The sequence below is a fragment of the Ochotona curzoniae genome, unplaced genomic scaffold (genome assembly GCF_017591425.1).
Source record: "Ochotona curzoniae isolate NIBS_2020 unplaced genomic scaffold, NIBS_Ocur_1.0 contig_66, whole genome shotgun sequence".
Lineage (NCBI taxonomy): Eukaryota > Metazoa > Chordata > Mammalia > Lagomorpha > Ochotonidae > Ochotona > Ochotona curzoniae.
This window is the reverse complement of record NW_024466512.1, coordinates 15,944,867-15,962,444: the sequence shown is the minus strand read 5'-3', so window position 1 is coordinate 15,962,444 and position 17,578 is coordinate 15,944,867.

Here is a 17,578-nt window from a genome sequence, read left to right as displayed (position 1 = left end):
ATAGGGAGTTCAAAACTAAGGATTGTATGGCTGACTTTTTTATCACCCAACCTAGAAAATTATTTAGCACACCAAATGATTAAGTGACTAAGCAACTTAATGCTGACTAAATATCAACTGTATATCCCTATGTATAATGAGGGCCCAAACTAGAAAAGAAGCAGTAAGAAAGAATATTGAAAAAAGAAATGAAAGCAGTGTCGGTGAAGAGAATAGATATTTCATCTACTTTAACTCCTATGGAGTAAGGCGTAGCACACTTTAGGGAGGCAGCCTTCTGTAGAGTTTGGGGATATAAATCTTACTCAAGCAGTGTGGTTCTCCACTTAGTATGCCTATCTTCACTTCTTTCTGCTAACAGTCATAGCAATAAAAATCACCTGCTGCTTCAATTTGCTGAATTCAAGCAAGATAACCTGGTGAGAAAAAGCAAAATCATTTAAGCAAAGAGAATATATTTGAGTGAATAAGTGTTAGCCTGGAAACAACAAAACCAGAGAAGTTTTGGAAGCCAAGTGAGACCACTTTCTAAAGGGGTATCACCAGACACTGCTTTACATGTCTAACACATACAGCATCACTTAATGGTCTAAAACCATCATCAAATCCAACTTCTATTATCTGTAGTTCTTGAAAGAAAGCCGGAGATGGGGTCTCATCTGGGGTTTCACAACTTCTTAGTGGCAGAGTCTAATGTGAACTCATGCCCTTTGAGTGTATCATGCATCTGCACAGTCTCTACACTAGGCTCCTCCTCAAAGGTGTGTTACAGGCCATTTCCCACACGTGGTCACCCTGCCGTGTGCAATTAGTCTAGGGCTGTCTTCTACCAGGGAGCAGTCCACCAGATTCTCTCCCCCGATTAATAAAAATTCCTATCTAAACTAAAAGACTTCTGCAGGGAACTTAGGCAGCCTTGGGGTGGGAGGGCAACTTGGAGATTGCACTGGGAGCCGGTAAAGTCGGACAGGCCTGGAAACTCTCAGGTGTGTTTGGGTCCAAGGCACGGGGCTTGGGGAGGGCTGGGTACTAGGACCCCAGGCTGGCATGCTTGTATGGTGTGCTGGAGGACTGAGCATGGGGACGTGTTAACAGGCTTGAGTCCTGCGTGGGCAAAGGTATAGAGTTCCAAACCAATAAATGTGCCAGAGGACTGACTCTGGGGTCACAGGTGGGCAAGGCCTGGGATACCTAAAGGCCAGTATTCCACCCTGCAGAAAACTGGACTGGGGAACCCATGTGCTTATGGGCACGGGGACTGTGGATTGACCAGAGAAGAGGTATAGGATGTGTGGGACAGGGGAATGCTGAAGGAGTGTGTTTCAGGAGAGGGATCCTAGGGGAAATCTGCCAACAAGGCCACTGTACTTGCAGGTAAGCAAGGGGACTGAGGCCAGGTGGTTTTGAGGAGGGAAGGACCTTTCTGGGTCAGACTGTTGATCCTGACCATGTGGGAGCATCACAGGAACTCCTTTGTCAAGATGCAGTCCCCACAGGTGAGTGCAAAAATCAAACCAGGAGCAGCCCAGACCAGGCCAGGTTACAGTCATGCCTACATATGTGTGGGTCAGGTCTGGGGACAGGCCAGGCTGGGCCAGTTCCTAACACCCAGCCACAGACCTGAGAACCAAGATGGGGTGCATGACAAGCTGGTTTGGGCAGCAACACCAGCCAGTTTAAATTCTAGCTGGGACTGGGGATTGGCTGGGCTGGGCTCTAGCACCTATAACCATGAACTATCTTCCACTTAACTGCTGGACTCAGAATTCCAATCACAGGGAAAATCACAGGCTATGTTATCTGTCTGTGGAGTGCAGGTGTCAGAACTGGGCCTCTTCAGTTGCTGAAGACAGTGCAGTGGCCAGCATGCCCAGATGCACATAGAGCACATGACAGCTGACTGAGGCCTGCAGAGGTCATCTGGTATCACAACAGAAGATGCAGGGCAGAACAAATTGGAAAACTATCCCAACCAAGCTTTGACAGCAAGAATCTGGGGGAATGGAGACTCTAAAGTGGACTAGTCAACAAATGGACCTTGGAAGGGTTTCCTCATGCTTGAGTCAGTGAGATCAATAGCATTTCAAAATCATCAAAACCACTTGAGTAGAACCCTCAGAGCATGCTCCTCATGAGGGATCCTGGAATGACATTGGGTGGCCTTTCTCCATCGCCATGTACTGATGCAGTTAGAATTCTGGGTGCAGCCTTTCTCCTTCTGTTCCCCAATCCCCCAGATACAGAAAGAAAAAGAACATTGGAAAAATCTACTTTCCCCTATTCCTCAATCCTTCTCACCCTAATCAGTGGTCCACATGGTCATACATCCTTCTCAACTACATAAATATCATTAAAAATCAAATTTTTTAATAAAAACAAATAATATTAAAGGTGTATTGCATCTCTACAGGAGGAAAAGTAGATGAAATATTTATTCCATGGACAAAAAGGTTTTTAATTCTTTCTCAATATAAATTGGGAAAAGAAAATTGTATGGCATTTCTGCTGAAATTTGGACACATAACCATACCCTAGATGTATTTTGGAATTCAATGCCTTTTTTAAGTCACATGTTTTCTTTTTTAAAAAATCATTAAAAAATCAGGAACAAAAAAAGTTAATTAGTGAATATCAAGTTTTAGTAACATGAGAATAAGTTTCTTTTTTTTTTTGTCTTCTAAGATTTCTTTTTCTATTTCAAAGCGACAAGAAGAGGACAGGGACAGGAAGGTCTTCCCTCTGCTGGTTTAACCCCCAAATGTTTGCCATAACCAGGGATGGCCAGGTCAAAGCAAGAAGCCAACCTCCATCCTGACCTGCCATGTGTATTGGAGGGATTATAGTTCTCAGCCATCATCTGCCGCCTTTCCAAGCAAGAAATAGATTTACCGAAACCTAACAGGACACTCTGAATATGCAGTGAGGATGTCCCACAGGGCAGCTTAACATATTTTGCCATAATGTGAACCACACGAATAAGAAGTTGTGATGTTCCACCGCACAGTAGACTATCTATACATAATAGTAATGTACCATATATTTTTGTAAATACCAAAAATAAAAACCTAGAAAAAATTTGCTTTGGGTATTTTCCATACAAAGAAAATATAAATGTCTGAGGAAATGGACACATTTGCCCTGACCAGATATTACATAATTTTTACATGAACTAAAATGCCATATAGTACTCTGTAATTGCATGTAATTTTTAGGTATCAGTTAAGTTTTTAAAAATTAGTTTATGATTAAATAAATTGAGTCATCAAGAGAGGAAGAAACCCATGGACTTTAAGGCTTATTATTATTCAGGGAAGAGAGTGTCTCAGATTCCAGGCAGATAACCAGCAATGTTCTGTTTCAAGTTCCTTAGCACAGTATTGAATAAAAAGCCCATAGAATAGAAACCTTAGTCTAATGGAACAGGTAGGTATTAGTGGGAATGATACAACCAAACCCCACCTGCCAGCACAAGCTTTTCTGTCCTAGAAAGGATTGTATCAATTTCCTGAAGGAAAAAGTAAACTTCGGGAAAGAGAATACTCCTAATGGCAGGACTACCAAGGCCCCAGCATGACTGCAGCAATAAATAGAGTTTAGTGAGTCTTGGGCATGCGCTCCTGGACATTAGAAAGTAATATCAAATGAAAGATGTGTATTGGATTGGCCTCTAAAACAGACAAATGTCCAATCACACAGCTGGTAAAAAAAAAATTAGCTCACTACTAAACGGATCAATAATCTATTAACTCTAACCTTGTTAGCAGTGCGCTTGCAGTACAATACGTGACCAGCAGTTTTAAAGAAGCTTCTTTCAATTTGTTTGACCAAAATATTTTTTTCCATATTCAACAATGACATACTTAATATTCCATTTTAATTCAAAATGACTTTGCTCCTCTCTCTCTAAAGGTTGTTTACCTTCAAGGTTCTTTGTGATCACTACATATGTACCATTTTATTCAGCTGATAATAGTATGATTTTTATTTTATGGGCAGAAAGTACAGCAGAGGCTTAAATATATTCAGTAAACCTCTACACTCAAGATGAAACGCTATGAAGTCTTGATGACAAATCACTTTCTCAACGTCCTTGTCCATCAATAGGAATGCCCGCATTCACATCCAACAATACAAAAGAATGAGGGCTAAGTCAGCAAATGCCCATGGACAAGTTCTCATGAGAAGTTTCAGGAACAATGGAAACAGGTTGATGGGAATAGGATGATGGAAAGAAAAGGTATAGTTTCATCATTAAAACTTTGTAAGTTCTCTTTAAGCTTGTTTGAGTATAAAGTAAATTTATGTTGTGTTGGGGATATAAAGTAAATCTACGTTATTGAAAGTAGCTTTCATATAACAGTGCCTATTTATGAATCAGAAAAAAGACTGGGTAAGCAAATATTATACTACACTACTCAACCAGCCTCCAGAGACACTGCCCCTTCTGGGGGCATTGCAGCTGGCCCCCCGAAGCAAGAGTCAGTCAATCTATCCCCAATGGAAACCTAACTCTTAACAGTAACTTGACCCCATTCAGAGGAAAACTTAAAGGAAAGTTCCAATGACTTCAATCTTAACAAGTCCTTAATTACAGTCTCTTAAAACCAGTATCAGATTTAAAAAGCATATGTTACATCAGTTTAAAAAAAAAAAACAGAAGAATTACTAGCAAGTTTTGCCAGAGATAAGCAAGTACATCTTATAATTCAGAGTGAAAACATGCTGAATTGGCAGTCTAAGCAAGTTCATTAATCCATCAAGCTGAACAGCAAACAATACTGGAAGGAAAGTCTGGGCCATTCTCACATCAGTCATGGGTCTGAGGAACCTTTGGGAAAGGTGCATCAGTTAATGGCAGGCCACATACACAATGGTGATCCCAACAGTGGACAGAGTCCCACTGTTTAGTGATGTCAGAGCCAGTCACACTGTCGCACAGTGCACACGAGTTTGTGGTGATGCTAGTGTAAACATATCAGTTGTATACCTGTAACTATGTATAGTGCATAGTCATTCTCAATAACAAAAATGACTATGTTATGTGTTTCTGTAATTACTATATCATACTTCACACCATTACTGTCCAGCATATTCCATCACTTGTAAAAAAAAAAAACATAGCCTCCTGAGGCAGTATGCCAAGTTACGCTGGGAGCAGCATGACACGTCTTGCATTTACCGCATCCTCTGATGGCATGAAGGGGCCATGTGCTGAGTGGCCTATGCATCCTGGAGTGTGTACGTACACTGTACAATATTCGTACAATGAAGCACTTCTCCGAACATGTCCCTGGCATGATGTAACACATACTAGACATGTCTATCAAGGTTTATTAATTGCACCTTAGTAATGGATGCACAGAGATAGGAAGACATATTTGAGGAAATTTCTCATTATAAGTCGTGTTTTCAATAGTAACATGCAGTAAATATGTGTCTAATGTCTTTTGGCATATGGTAATTCCTCAATTCTATTTCAGTAAAGAAGTATCACAAAAAAAAAGAAATTAATACAGTTGTGTGAAGGTCATAAGAATGCCATTACAAAGTTATGATAAACACAAATGTACTCTGAAATGGTAAATTGTTACACGCTGACAAGGTGTTAATGGAAATTAGCTATACTGAATATCTATGAATAGAAAGACACCATCACGTACTCATTCCTTTCACAGTGACCCAGTCTGTGAACTTGGAGGGTCTAGTTATTCTATTATTTGCTTGATAAAAGTACAAGTTTGGAGCCTGATAGGCAGCAAAGGGAGACAACTTCCTTAAGCCAGAAATATGCTGAAATTTCAACTCTTTCCAGACCTGCTCAGCCAAGAACAAACACAGATCAGAGCCGTCGCTCGAGCAGCCTCAAGCCTGGGACCACTGCTGTCCTGGAGGAAGAGCGCTCGTAGCACACCAGTGTTTCTGAGCCAAAGAGACCTTTCTTCCAGACTGAGCAAGCTGAGATGACTGACATGTAAGCTGGATAGGTCATCCGTGGAGACAGCAGACCCTTTGCTCTTGACCTCTGGTTGGGCTGCCCACACTTGCAGCTGCTACGCTTCCCGGAGCACTGAATCGCCTCTACTTCGACTTCTTACAACTACCTGCTCTCCCACGATTGCCCGGTTCCCCAACTCCTAGTCCCTGCAAGACACACAAATTCAAACTATCTGAGAACCTTACAGGTAGGGATGACTCTGAACCAAACCCAGCCTTTAATCTCTCCTGGCGCTCACATCCCATTGCCACTGAGGACAGTATCTCAGAAACACAAAGGACTGAATCACAGGTGCTGGCCAGCTTCCAAGATACGAAACATACAGCAGCAAACCCCTGTGGTCACCTGAGGCTTCAAGCAAGAGTTTTCAAACATGCACAGCAGCAGGATGATGCTCCTGTTATCCTGCTCGTGTAAGGCCTGGGATCCTACCTGCTTAAATGCTGCAAGAGAAGCCAGCATTTGGCCAAGCAGTTAAGACAATCTCATACTTCACTCCGAGTTCAACAGCCCATGCTACTTCCTGGCTCCAGCTTTCTGCTATGCTGGCACTGATGGCTCAAGAAGTTGGCCTCCTGTCACTTATGTAAGAGACTGACTCCCAACTATGATCATAGCCCAGCTCCAGCTGTTACAGGGATTTGGGGAGTGGATCCGCAGATGCAAGGTCCACATCACTGTGCTTGCATCTCACCCTTTCAAATTAAAAAAAAAAAAAAAAACAGAAGAAACTTTAAAGCAAAAGAAAAAAAATTTAGAATGGAGACAGGTGGATACTTCCCAGCCATACTCCTGTCACTTTGAAACCCTGAATACCTCGGTCTCTCTCCCGCGTTCCAGCCCTGTTTGTGCTTCAGCCCAATCTTGTGAACAGTATGTTCTGCCAGGCACTTCCCAGTGCCCCCGGCATTCCCAACTTAGAGACTACATACTGTGTTAGATCTCTTAGAAGTACGACCCAGGCACTATCCTTAGCATTTATGCCCAGATTTCTCTTTGTATACCTACCAGCATGAAATGACTCAAAACAAACATACTAGTCCTCCAAACAGAATTTCTAAACTGATGAGCTCTACAGGCTATTAAAAACTACGTGCAGCCTAGCCCTCGATGAGCAAATGCTCTTGGAGTCACGCTGACATCCATGAGAAGTCTGCCAGGGTCCAGGCCTGGTAAATTTACATACATTTGACAGAGCTAAGCAGATTTTTAAATTTTTCTTTCAAAAATATCAATCAAAAAACAGCTTGCTTGAACTTGCTTGTTAAATGCTGAACCATGGACTAAAAAGAAAAGCAAACTATAGCCTAGGCTCTCAGAGAGTTTACAGTTCATTTGTGAACAAATGAGCAAACACGCACACACGCACACACCATCATACACTGTCTAACAACTGATATATGTTAGGCGAATGTGTCATGATGTAATTTAACACGGACATGCAAAGTCAAGTCACTGTTATGGGACCACTGCCGTAGGCACAGTGCAGCCCCACCTGCACAATCCTGACAGCATTCATGAAACAGACATACACAGCAAAAGGTGAAAGTCATAAATGGCATTGTCACCGAGTCCCCACAAGCCAAGTACTTCCTGAGCACGATTATGAGGCCTCTCAACAGCTCTGGAAGTTCTCACCTTTTTCCCCCGCTGAACAGATAAAGGTCCAAGAATCACCCAAAGTCAAGGTCGATAAAAGGTGAGCTTCTTATTCTTCACGGTTTTTTAGGTCAGGTGGAGAACTGAAACCAAAGAATAGCCCATCGCATGCTCCAAAATTCTAAAATCATACAGAGCAAGAGCACTCAGTAGACGGAAATGTCCACCGGGAAAACTAAGATGAGAATTTTCCTGACCCCAGATGTTTCCTAGCACCTCAGACTGGGATATTAATTACTTTGCTCCAAAATCATGACATCAGTTTTGTAATAAAAAAAAAAACCAGTATTAGCCCAAGGGTATTTCAAAAAGTTCATTTTTAAAAAAGCATCTGTTGCAATATTTGCAAATCCATGGGTGGTTTTCATAATACATATTTCCATGAGCTTTTTGAAGTTTTCTGGTATTTTTTCATAGATACTGTTTCGTTTTAAGCATAAGAGTTTATACATTGGATAGTTATTTTAGTTATATTCCATCGATAAAATCAAGAACTAAACTTACTATGGATCACACAGCAAAGCAGTGACCCACCCCTGCTCTCATTTCATTGCTTCACTCTGTACCATTTCAATACAGCTTCATGGCACCCATGACTGGCGACACACTGTGGGAGAGCCAAAGGAAAATGAAAATTCCAAATGTCCGAAGAATTTCAAGATGGCAATTACAGAGTATGAAATCAACTGCAGGATCCTTCTAAGTAACTGCATGTGTCACAGGCTCAGGAAGCGGATGCCACTGCAAATCAAACTGTGAAATCAATCATTCAAGACGGTGCTAATTGAACAAGGCAAAGGGCATGGAGGTACTAAGAGTTACCACTCCTCCAGGAAGCACTGTGAAAATACCGGTGACAGATGCAATCCAAGCTGTAGGATGATAATCACCCTTCTCTAAATAAATTATTCAGTTTCAGAAACGCCTGCCCATCAGCTTTTGCCAAAGATAAACACATTTCTTCCAAGGCTACTTACTGCACACATTAATATGTATTTTTTCCAAATGAAATGCACCGATTACTTCAGACCGTGACAAGATGAAGGCATCAGGCAGGTTCATTCAAGAGCAGGGAAACCATCGAATTAGCTTGTAGATTTCAGCAAACATACTCTGTTTGTCTGGTGTTTCTGGCACATCGGTTTAGAATAAATTACTTCAGGAAAGTGGTTACACAGGTGCCCTCCTAACGTAGTGAGGAGCTTACATCGGCACCTGAAGGGGCTATCAGTGGAGAACAGATGTCTGCAGGTGAGCTGGGACGTGTGGCTGCATTCCCCGAGTCAGCCTTCTCAAACGGATCAAGGCCCACTGTCACGAGTCCCCTCGGTCAAACATCGATGCTGACTGTAAGAGCCTGTGCAGCTTCTGACAAAGCAACAGGGAGGAACTGGTGAATTCACCTTCTTGTCCTCTTATCCACACTTCTCATGCTACTAAAAAAACTGAAAATTTGGTTTTCTGAGGAGATGCTCAATATGAAGTGGAGGAGGTGAGAAGAAAAATAATGGATACCACGGCTTGAGTGCTTGTATCCCTGGACTCACACAGGCATTCCCCTAAATCTTGCATTAAGGATATGAAGGAAGTACAACATTATCTAGTTATGGTATTTACAGATGGGGCCTTAGGGAAGTGATGAGACTAGATAAGCCCAAGAGAGTGGGTCTCCCCTATTTTGGTAGCTTTAGAGAGAGAGAAAAGCAGAGACCATGCAGATGTTGACAGACAGGTGTGCCCCTATCTTTGCAGTGATGTCCTATCCCACCTTAAGACTGTCAACAGGGCCTGGCACAATGGCTCAGTGGCTAAATCCTTACCTTGAATGTGCTAGGATCCCATATAGACACTGACTCATCTCCTGGCTGCTCCACTTCCCATCCAACTCTCTGCTTGTAGCCTGGGAAAGCAACGGAGGATGGCCCAAAGCCTTGGGACCCTGTTCCCACATGGGAGACCTGGAAAAAGCTCCAGGCTCCTGTCTTTGGATCGGTTCAGCTCCAGCAGTTATGGCAGTGAGTTGGGGCGAATAAAAAATTTTTCTCTCTCCTCTCTGCAAATCTGCCTTTCCAATAAAAAGGGGGTGGGGGGAAGGAAGGACTGCCAACAAAAATTTTTTCACCAAAAGTCAAACCAGCAGGTCCCACTTGATCATAGATTATGACCAGCAACTGCTCCAAGTTTTTTTAAGGGTACCTGGAGAGGGGATCAACTTGAATGGGGTGGACAGTGCTCTGATAGACAGCTGACATACTGGCAAGCACAGGAACCAGTTCAGGGGACAGGTCTGGTGAAGATATTCAAATCACTCTGATAAGGCCACTGGTTTGCATGAGGGCCAACTATGTGGTAAACAGGTAAGGCTGGACTCCAACACCCACTGGTTTGTGTAGAAGACAGGGCTGGAAACAGAACTGACCCAGCAATTTTAACCACCATCATGTGCCTAAGCTGACTGGGGCAACTACTGTGCTGGACCCTGGCCAGGCATACACAGAATCAGGTCTGGAAACAGCTCAGACAAAGTTTCCTTGGGGAAGCTCTCCAACTGAATTGCTGATCTCAGAACCCCAACTATGAAGAGAAGTGCAGGTTCCAAGGTCTGACCATCGAGTGCATGTGTCAAACCTGAGCCTCTTCAGAGGCTCAGATGGAGCAGTGGACAGCATATCCAGGTGCACATGGAGGATATGGCAGGCCGTCAGAACCTGCAGAGGACACCTGGTACCACGACAGAGGACAGAACAAATTTATCAACTACCGCAGCCATGTGTTGGCAGTGAAAATCTGGGCAAATAGAGACACAACTAAGGTGGACTATGTCAGCCAGTAGATTCTGGAGACACTTCATCATGCTTGGAATGGCAAGATTGGCAGCAATTCAGAACTATTGAACTATCAAAATGACTTGAGCAGTGCCCTCAGAGCATGCCCCACACTGGGATGCCCCTGGGATGGCTGGGAGGCTGGGTGTGGCTTCTCTTTTATCTCCTCCTAGCCCCAGATACAGAAAGAGAATGTGGAAATGGTGATCTCACCCACTTAAGATTCTTGTTTTTCACATATACCCCCTTTTTTTCAGAATTTCCCTAGCCTTGTATTCATCTTTTGCCCCTCTCTTTACAAACCCTCCACATAGGCACACTCCAACTCCTGCCCTTTCCCCAAGTCCTGACTTTAATTTTTATCTATTCCTCTATGAAACCTTCCTTATCCACTCCAACCTTCAGTGACTTCTCCCAAGACATCTGTCACTGACCATACATGAATTTATGCCTATGAATGGCAGTGAGTGGGAGAGCTGCAATGGAGAATAGCTAATGGGAACCAAGATCAAGACTACAGGAAGTGTTGAGAATGCAATTACCCAGGTCTCATCTTGGAGGCAATGACAACTCGGCACTAGCCAATTATTTCTACATGGTATGTAGGTCTGGAACTCCAGTTCTGTTTATTGAAAAGAAAAAAAAAGAACTTAATTCAAAATTTTAGTGTGAAATATTTAAATACTACTGACCCAATTTAAAATACTTCTCAGGGGTGAACGTTTAATCTGGCAGTTAAGCCACTGCTTGGGACACTTGCACCCCTTATCAGAGGTGCCTGGGTTCAAATCCCAGCCCTGCTTCCAACTGTAGCATTCTGCTGATTTTACAGACTGGGAAGCAAAAGGTGATGGTTCAAATACTTAAGGTCCTGCCACCTACAAGGGAGACCTTAATGGAGTTCTTGTCTTGGCTTCAACCTGTGCCGTCAGCCCTGGGGAAGTAAACCAACAGATTGTTCTCTCTATATATTAAACTAATTTGTTAAAGTATTTTTTAAATCACTACGTTGAGGGACTCCGATCTGAATCTTCTCTTCAGATTGTCATTTTACCTCTGATCTCTAACTTCATGTTTGCAAAGCATAGATGTTTTGGGGACAGCAACAAGTATTTTGAAGCCATCACAGAAATAGCTACAGGGATAAGCCTAAGCTAAGTGCTCCTCAACCTCTGCTTGGTGATAAGTTAGGAGGAAACATCCTATCTGCATCCTGAGCTACTGTTCTTTCCACATCACACACTCAGGAAAGCACAGCAGAGGCTGCCACCTGAGTCACAATGACCAGGATGGCCGCTCACCTTGTCAGGAGCACTCGTCAATCCAGCAGCATCCTCTTCCAACAAAAACACATCCTCCAAAAGCTGGGTCACCTCCGCCCAAGAATGGAATGCCAACACACTCAAATCCAAGAGTTTTTGGATATCAACAGTTTGTATTGCAAGAAGAGAAACAGAGAGAAGTTAAGAAGGCCAACACACCATTGACTTTTAGGGGAAATAAAACTTCGGCATGGGATGCCTTATCCCCAGTCACCCATTACTCCCTATCAAGTTCATAAGGCACCTAATGAATGGTCAAACTGTGTGCCTGGGGAAGGTAGACGTGGATCAGGAAGCAAGGACAGATGCTACAAAAGGTTACATTCTAATAAACCTGATAAATTTCATGTCAGAAATGCCTTGAAAGCACCCAACCTGTCAAGTACCCCGGCTTAGCAGCTCTACAAACTGTAGAGCGTCAATTGTTTCCCCTCCTAATCGGGTGGCTGACTGGGTCTGAGCTCCATGCTGTTCAACAACATCACGGGAACATCACAGGACACATCACTCACTCAGCAAAGACCAAAGCCCAGAGTACAGTTTCTTCTGTAAAATGGAATTTATACCTGCTAGATTGTTTTGAAAACCAAACAGCATTACACCTGCCAAGCTCACTTCGAAAGGGCAAGGGGGGCATGAGGGAAGTTGGCAGGCTCTAAGCTGTCATTACAGCCTCTTTTGTCCTGGTATCTGCAGCTGGCCCAGCCCCACACAGAAACATAGCATAGTTGTCTTTGTGTTGTTGTCATTGTTCCTTCTTGAAAACCACACAATTATGTGAAGATTTTCTCAGTAGAATGTGTTTCTGTTGAGAGCAAGAGTGTGCCTTCCTCCGAGATGAGACAACTTTTCTTGAGGAAAAAAATCGGTTCTATGGAAAGCAAAGGAAGCAAAAGATCCTTACAATTTTAGCATACAATAGTTGTAAGTTATCACAGCAGTGTGTCTCAGTGTGAATCCCCGTTTTCTACGTTTTCTACGAGTCTGAATGAGCCCCGAGTCACTCCATCTCTGTGCATATGGGTCTCCACCTGCCAACTCCTGGGCATCCCTGTGCATAGTTTAGGTTGCACCTGTGTGTGGCAAGAGTATGTGTGACCTTTTTTGCTTACAACTGTGTATCTCTCAGTGACACTAGATTATTTAATCTACCTGTGTCTGCTTGCATGTGTCTCTATGCTGAAAATATTGTGAATGTGTTTCTGGATGTGTTGGTGTTTGTATTTATTTTTCTGTAAAATCCTAGCATTGTGTCCCTGCGCCTAGATACGCATCTCTGTCTCCAATTTTGCATGTATCAGGAACGACAAGTCTGTAACCAAAGTTGTGTGTGTGTGTGTGTGTGTGTGTGTGTGTCCTCTGTCTGTTACATTAAAGCTTTTAATGACAGTTGTATTTACCTGAGTTCTGCTTTACATGCTGTGCCTGTCAGTGAATTATTCTGTTTTATCTCATACCATATGAGTGATGTGTATGCAGGTGTATTTCTGTAATGAAGGACAAAATTGAGCGGCTTCGCTGTGGCCTATCAGAGCTATTGTCAAACCAACCCTCGGAAAACAAAGGCAACTGATTCTCCTATTGGCCTGCCAGAATTCTGGGGTTTTCTTAAAAAAAAAAAAAACACTGATGCCCAAACTCCACTTGCTGATAAGCTCCCATTTATCATTTTACAATAGAGTCCAGATTTGAAAGTTTTATGCGAAACAACCCAGGTAATTCTAGGCAAAGCCATGATTTTTAACAACCAAACCAGATACGCGGATGAGTCTTCCCTACTCTCTCCAGAATGACACTACTTTCTTTGTCTGTGGCATTAATAACATCCATTACAAAGCAACAGAATTTTGACTAAATTTCCCAGTGGAAAAAAAGACAGGCATCTCTTCCACTTTCATGTTGGGAAGAGCGATATCATTCTTAACTGGACCCTGTGAGTCTAAAATAAACGGCCTAACCGAGTACCTAGAGAGCTAAGAAAAACCAGCACAAACTAAAGCCAAAGTCAGCAGCAGGTAAAAAATAAGGATCAAAGCAGAAATATATGAAATGCAAACTAATTTTTTAAAAATTTAAAAAGCTATTTTGAAAACATAAAAATAAACAAACCTTTAGCCAAACTAACAAAAAGAGAAAAAAAACTCAAATAAAATTAGAGATTCAAAAGGAGACATCACCACCAATACCACTGACATCCAGGGGATCATAAGAAACTACTACGAAAAGCTGTATGCTAATAAGCTGGAAAACCTCAAAGACATGGATGAATTTCTTGATTCATATCATTTATTAAGATTAAATCAAGAAAATATAAACAACCCAAGTAGATCCATAAGAAGCAAAAAATTGGAGCACTGATTAAAACTATTAACTTATAATTCTTTCATCAAGGAGAAAGCCCTGATGATGGCTTTTTTTTTAACTGAATTCTAAAAAAAAAAAAAAAAATGTAAAGAGGAACTAAGACCAATAATTTTCAAAAATTATTATTATTCCAAAAAATGTACTTATTATTATTCCAAACATAATAAATAGGATGAAACACTGCCAAAATATTGATGAGAGCAGCATTATTCTGATACAAAAAATAAGCAAACACATCACATACAAATAAAACTACACACCTGAATCTTTGATTAAATACAGATACAAAGATTCTCAGCAAAATACAGGCAACAAACAACCCGATTCCAAAACAACATAAAAAAGATCACACATTAGGACCGATGATGCAAAGGTGGTTAAAAAGTCACAAACGGCAAATGAAAGGAACAAAAACCATTTGGAGGTCTCAATAGACTAAATAAAAACATATCTTTAAATTATAAAGGCTATGTATAACAAACTAGCAGCCAATATCATACAGATTACAGAAAAGCTGGAAGTATTTGCCCTTAAATCTAGAGCACGACAAAGATGACCACTTCGACCATTGTGATTCAATACAGAACTGGAAGTATAGAGAAAAACAATTAGGAAGAAGAAATGAAACAAACCAGCTTCTTTTCTCTGATTTGTAGCAATTAATGCAGAACACATACGGGAATCAAACAGACATCGTGTGGTTTTGATGCAGCAAGAACAGCTTAAAATTCTTCCACCAAGTAGACAGAGTTCTAGTTCTGGAAGCATTAGAACTCTGAGTCAGGAGACCAAGCCAGCACCCTCGGGGACTCTTACACTACACTACGTGTCAGACCAATCTCACCGTTGCCTTGCAATCACTGTTCCCCACCCGCAACTCAGCATCCCTGGGAGCAACAGCCCAGGTCCCAGGGAGCACAGGCCACCAGGTTTTAAACACCTGTGCAAAGCTCCCTCAGTTCCTCCCACGCCCCCATCCCTCTGAACTCCTCCTCCCCTCCAAACACTCCAGGACCTTTAACCTCTGAAAGACCTGGCCTGCTAAATGACAGCACTGCCTGCCTGTTCCTTGTAGCACACCCACAGTCGGCTACCTCTGCCAAATGTTTCAGTCTTTGATAAGTGAAGTTTGGCTGTGCGTGGCCCCCCCCCAGCGATTCTCTGTTCTGGATCTCTTTCCTAACAATTTTGAGCTCTTGCTCATAGTTGTCAGTGGAGAGGTACAGAGATGGGGTACCAGATGCTGGGAAAGAGATGCAGCACAGACAAAAATATGGGGAACTAACTCACAGCCAAATTGAATGTATTAGATGCCAATAGATTCAAAGAGGGCAGCCATCTTCCCACATCTACATGGAGTAACCATGTGGGCAGAGGACCAGTCTTTCAGTGGGCTGGGCTTTTTATACTTTGCTGCCTAGGGTGGGAAAATTTTTTAAAAAATGGAAGAGTGAGCGGAAACCAGATCAGCTATTCCGAGGACATGTCCACTCTGGTAGGTCTTGCTCCCTCGGGTCAAGGTAGTTGTAAGGTAACGCAGAGAGCCAGGGATGAAGTACAGGAGGTTAGGCTCATCCTTTGAAATGCATCATGCGTCTACAGCCACACCACCCTGAACGCGCCCGATCTGGTCTGATCTCAGAAGCTAAGCAGGGTGGGGCAGGGTTAGTACTTGGATGGGAAATGCATCAGACGGTGGGATGGAATGTTTTCAATGTGCTTTAACTAAGGCACAAGTCATAAGCTTGTATTCTTGCTCCCTTCCATACTCCTATGGAACCACTGTCTCCCAACTTTCACTTGTTAAATAATATGATCAGTGGTGCTTTCAGCTTGTATTTGAGGAGTGGCGCAGTGGCTAAGGTCCTCGCCTTGCATGCCCAGGATCCCATATGGGCACCAGTTCTATCCCAGCAGCCCCGCTTCCCTTCCAGCTCCCTGCCTGTGGCCCGGGAAAGCAGTTGAGGACGGCCCAAAGCTTTGAGACCCTGTACCCGCGTGGGAGACCTGGAAGAGGCTCCTGGCTCCGGATCGGCATAGTATCAACCGTTGTGCTCACTTGGGGAGTGAATCATTGGACGGAAGATCTTCCTCTCTGTCTCTCCTCTCTGTATATCTGCCTTTCCAATAAAAAATAATAAAAATAAATCTTTAAAAAAAACTGACAAATTCAGTCAAGTTGCATGTTACAGAAGAACATAGTGTTTTATATGCTAATGATGAACTGGTTGAGAAAGAAATTTAAAAAAAGATCCTATTCACAATAACCACAAAGTTAATCAAATATTTAACGATAAATTTAACCTAAGTAAAAAAAAAAAAAAAGTCGCTGTAATAAAAGTCACCAAACACTGATGAATGAAATCAAGGACACACACACCAAAACATAAATAAATAAGTAATAGAAAGACGCTCATTGCCCATGGATTGGAGGCAATAATATCATTAAAATGTCCATACTACCTAAAGCCATCTATAGACTTGATACAATCCCCACCAAAATATCAAAGGCATTCTTTATAGAATTAGGAAAGAGTCTTAAAATTCATTTCGATTTACAAAAGACCCAGTATAGTGAAGGAGGTCCCGAGCAAGAACAATCCAGCTGGAGGCATCACAGGATCTGACGCTGAAGCATACGAGCAGTTAAAACACAAAGGCAGTGGCATAAAAACCGACATGGGCATCAATGAAGCAAAACAGAGCCAAGAGATTAACCCACTTACCTACACCTAACTTATTTTTAACAGAAATGTCTGCAACATACACTGGAATAATAGCGATCTTTGGCAAGATGAGATGTATGAATAAAGAACAATACAATTAGATTGATACCTCTCACCGTATCTAAAAATCAACTGCAAAATGAATCACAGATTTAAATTTCAGACCTGGGACAATGGAAGTGCTAGAAGAAAATCTAAGGAAAATACTTCAAGACACTGGTATCGGTGATAGCTTTTGGATAAGCCTCACAAAGCACAGAAAACAAACTTTAAAATGGGATTACACTGGGTGGGCCCGGTGCAGTAGCCTAGTGGCTAAAGTTCTCACCTTGTATATGCCAGGATCCTATAAGGGGTCCAGTTCTAAACCCAGCAGTCCCATTTTCTAGGCTCGTGGCCTGGGAAAGCAGTTGAGGACAGTCCAAAGCCCTGGGACCCAGTATCTGCGTAGGAGACCTGGAAGAAACACCTGGCTCCTGGCTTCAGATCAGCCTGGCCCAGGCCATTGCAGTCACTTGGGGAGTGAATCATCGGATGGAAGATCTTCCTCTCTGTCTCTCATCCTCTCTGGATATCTGACTTTGCAATAAAAATAAATAAATCTTTAAAAAATACATAAGTAATAAAGTGGGATTACATCAAACTCAGACGTTTCTATACAGCAAGAGAAACAATTGAGGTTGCTCA